Source organism: Chenopodium quinoa, unplaced genomic scaffold (assembly GCF_001683475.1).
Source record: "Chenopodium quinoa cultivar QQ74 unplaced genomic scaffold, ASM168347v1, whole genome shotgun sequence".
Lineage (NCBI taxonomy): Eukaryota > Viridiplantae > Streptophyta > Magnoliopsida > Caryophyllales > Amaranthaceae > Chenopodium > Chenopodium quinoa.
In genome coordinates, this window is record NW_018744268.1 from 1,565,153 (window position 1) to 1,569,832 (window position 4,680).

Sequence of the window (4,680 nt, forward strand, 5' to 3'; positions counted from 1 at the left end):
GTCGGGTAATTCAACAAATTCTAGCTTTTCTAGCTAACATTTGCAGTCGTCAATTTTGATGGCTGTTTGTTTATTTATGAAGCATCCGGTTGTTTGACCGGTTTTATTCATATAGATGCTTGTATTTTAATTCATAGCATTTTTGGCTAAGTATTTTTAACCTATATACTATGCGAAAGTCCTTTCCCCTTGCCAGATGTTGGTTTATTTCTTAAAATGGATTGATTGACTTAGAAATTATTAATACCTTAAAGAGTATGCATGGTTTCTAAGTCAATCAATCTCTATGGTGATTTCCCCAAACCAAGTGACAGACGGCCATGTAAAACAGGCAATTTCAATAACTTAAATTCATCCGGCCAAAGGCCTCATGAGATATAGTTAAGCTGCTAAGTTTTTTTACTTAGCTTTTTTTTTTTTAGAAAATAAGCATTGCCTACCTTGCCCCAAAGCAAGGACGGGCGATTGAATAGCCTCTAAAATGAAACAGTAGCCGCTTTTTGCCTGTACTAGAACAGTCCGAAAAAATTAATGCTTTTTAGATTTCAAGTTAGATTATCAAACGAGTGCGAGCGTTTCCTAAACGCATTCGGTTGGGTCGCTTGTTTTTGCTCATAGAGTAATGTGCCACCCAAATAGGAGATGTTTCTCTTCGGCGAATTGGCCCGAATGGACATCGCCGTTTGTGTGACTCATGTTGGAGCAGAAAGTCGTACTCATGTTGGAGCAGACGGTTATTTGAGTAAAGTTTATTCGGCCATTGGCCCCATTTGAAAAATTAGATAACCACTAAGTCTTTGACTTAGCTTGTAAAAGTTGAACAAGGTTAGAGATGATTGCTTTAGTGCAGTCGACTCTTTAAGTATGGTTTTGGGCATCTGTTGTTGGGGCAAACGATCCCTTTAGAAAATAAATTAAACAAAGTATCAAGCAAGTAAGGCCGTCTGCACATTGTGTAGGCGGTACTTTACATAGTCTAAACATTGTCCGCCTTCACATTGGGCAGGCGATGTTCAAATATCTATAGAAGCTTAAGCTTGGTTCATCTGCGCATTATGCAGTCAGTGTTGTAATAAAATTTGAGCATGGTCCATCTAAACATTGTGTAGTCGGCATCCTTGTAAAATTGTGAGCATGGTCCTTCTGCACATTGTGTAGTTGGCACTCAAATAAAATATTTAAAGACAAGTCTAGAAATGATGGCAAATTTTCATTAGGAAAAATTTTTTTTTACAAAATTTCAGAAGTAGTACTTTTTTTAAGGTATTTACATTCCAAGTTCTAGGTATTTGTCGTCCGTCTAGTGTTTCTAGACGGTCGGTGCCGCCTCTTACTTCTTCATATATATATTCGGTAGGGACCTTCCAAATTTAGGGTTAGTTTCCCTTGCTCATTCGCCCTACCGACTGCCTCCAATTTCCACAGCACAAATCCCCTAACTTTCAAAGGACGCTTGTGTACTATTTTGTTGTAGGCCCGAGTAATTCTGAATTAGTAGAACTCATGGCGCAAGGCGGCATTGCCCCTGCGCTCTGGGAGTGAGTCCAATGCCAGCCGCATGGCCCCCCAGTTTGCCTCTTCATCATATAGCATGATTTGAAAAGTCGGCTTATAATGTTCAATGGGCAGGAGGCTTTTGCCCAATACACCAGGAGAAATGGGGTTTCTCTAGTTGCCCCTTTTGCTGTTGTTCTGATAGCCCATAGGACGTGTGGTAATTCATTCGCTCATAGGCAGCCAACTCTTTCAATTTTCTTTTTTATGTCATCTGAGATTAACTTGTTGAAGGCTTCGACCTGGCTAATTGCTTGGGGTCGGCCGACTGATGCAAAATAATTTAGGATCCCTTGATCTCCCAACCAAGACATAAGTTAAGGCATCTTAAAGTGAGGACCATTGTAAAAAACCATGGACATAGGCACCTCAAAATGAGTGATAATATTCTTCCAGATGAAGTAGATAACGTCCTTTTTCTTGATGTATTTTATCGCCTCTACCTCTACCAATTTGGTAAAGTAGTCCACAACCACTAGGATGTAGCGCTTACCGCTTAGAGCAGCTGTATATGGTCCCTGGATGTCCTTGCCCCATTTAGCAAACGGTATTGGACTGTGGATTCCCATCAGTTCAGTGGCCGGACAATGGATTAGCTTGCCAAATTTTTTACATTTGTCGCATTTTCTAACCATCTTCATAGCACCTGACTCAAGGGTTGGCAAGAAGTAGTGTTACCTGGCCCTGTTGGCCAAGGATTCGCTGCAACTCTTCGAGAAAGTCCTTCCATTTTTCTAGGGTCACATACTTTAATAGAGGATTCAAGAAACCTTCTTTAAAGAGCTCTCCTTGTCTCATCTCAAATCTTGCAACCCGTTTTTTCAGCACGGCCGCCTCCTAGGGTGAATCAGGGAGCATGTCGTTTGTAAGATATGCCTCGATGCTACCCATCTAGGTAGAGCTTCAGTCAAGTACTCTAATGGGTTCTTCATCATATTAATTTTTTCCATAACTTCCCCGAAGACTGATCGAAGGCGGAGGACGCTATTTTTGAAAGAGCATCCGCCTAATTGTTTTCAGATCTGGGCACTTAACTTAAATGAAAGTCTTCAAATGTCCCAGCTTCAGCTTTGACCACCTGCAAGTATTTGATCAAGGCCGAATGGGTGGCCTTATAGTCACCATGGTATTGGCTTACGACCAATTGGAAGTCAGAGCAGGAGTCGATCTTAGTTGCCCCAGCCGCCTTGCACATATGAAGGCCGGCTAGAAGAGCTTCATACTCGGCCTCATTATTTGAGCCTAAAACATGAACCGTGGTGCATATTCATATTTTTCCCCCATAGGGGACTAAAAAATTACGCCTGCACCACAACCGTTCATTGTGGAACTCCCGTCCACATACAGTTTCCAAACCTCATCAGTATTATCCGGCTCAGCCGACCTTGTCATCTTGAACTAAAGTTAGCGGAACCTTTCATAGGAGTCGGCTTCTCCAGAGTCAGTCGATCCTTAATCTCCATGAGGATGGGGTAGTTTTCCTTGTGGAACTTGTACCTTAGAACGTACGACTTCCACTCTTTCTTTTTCTTCTAGGCCGGATGATCGGAGTTATCAACCGCCTAAATCTTTTTTTTCTTTTTTGTTCTCTTCTTGTTTTAGAGACGGCTGAGCAGGCCGACTCTCCCTCTTTTGGTCAGACTTCTTTGAGTCCGACTTCTTATTGGAGGAGCAGAGCTCGGTCACTGGTATTGTAGGCGTCGCTCAAAGTGCGCCTACGTTAAAAGCATGTGGTGAATATGCTTGGCACTCATAGGAAGTGGGAATTGACATTACGATTAGGGACAACGATTAGGGACAAATAAAGTAGGGAGCCGCCAACAAGTTTTTGTGGAACTTGTAAACCGTTCACGGATCATAAAAGGCAACCACGATAAAGGGACAACGAAGGCAACAACGATTGACCCGTGAAGGTTACACCCCATTCATAATCCATGAGATTACTAACTCCATATGGTTCAGAACCACGAAAGGAGGATCGGGGATGATGGTACGAAATGAGTCATGGAGTCACATTCGCCTGTATTGGCCTCTACTCGATTGTTATAGTAAAAAATAATTCCTGCAATCTCAAAGGCATACAAACAATAATTCAATTCACTCCAAACTATTATTTAACTAAATTGGTTGAATATTAATGCACACATAATTCTAAAATATCGTGATCACTTGATTAAACAACAAGATTAAAAAGGAAGCTAAATCGGTTGTCCAAATTATCTTATTAGTCGTGATTTTCAATTACATATTCCCTTTAAACTTGCAATATGGTGATCAATAAAAAATATAATAGAATAAACATTAACATTGGAAGCAATTTAACCATAATAGCGTTAGTCAAATCAAATATAAAATAACCTAATCATGATACTAGCAATAAGAAAATAAAATAAGAGTAATTAAATTAATTAATAATGACTCACATTCCACGCATTCCTTTAAACTACATCATGAATAAATTGTTAGTAACTTCAATAAAAATGTAAATTAAATAGAAATTAAATTAAATTAAATAGAAAGTAGAGTTGATTTGGTCCAAACCATTTGTTATTTGTACCTTTCACGCCTTGATTTAAGGACGGAACCTCGGGTTAAGTATAGACTCCTTCGAGTGCCTAGGGGAATTATTATGGAAAAATAATGAGGCTAGAAATTAGGTTAAAAAGGGAGAAGAGAATGATTTTTGGTGTAAGGTCAGAGAGAATGATTATTGGTTCCCCGAACTGCAGAAAAGGGGGTCCTATTTATAGGGAAAAAGTGATGAGGAAGCACACGGGACCCTAAAATGATAAAAACCCTAAAAAAGTATCCCGCGACACAGGAAATCCCACCGTCAGACGGGAAACTTTCCCGTGACACAGTACAAATTTGCGTGACACGGAAAATATTTAGGTTACGGGAAGTGAAAACGCGTTTAGGGATTACGCGGAGAAAACACGGAGCAATCCCGTGGCACGAGATGTGCACCGTGACTCGGGAAGAAATGTCGTTGCACGGCGTTGTCCACCATGGCACAGTGCAGTATGCCGTGTCACGGTGTAAAAAGTATGCGGAAATTACACGGAATATTCCCGTGTCACAGAATGGGCACCGTGATACGGGAAATTGTCACGGTGCAATTTCCCG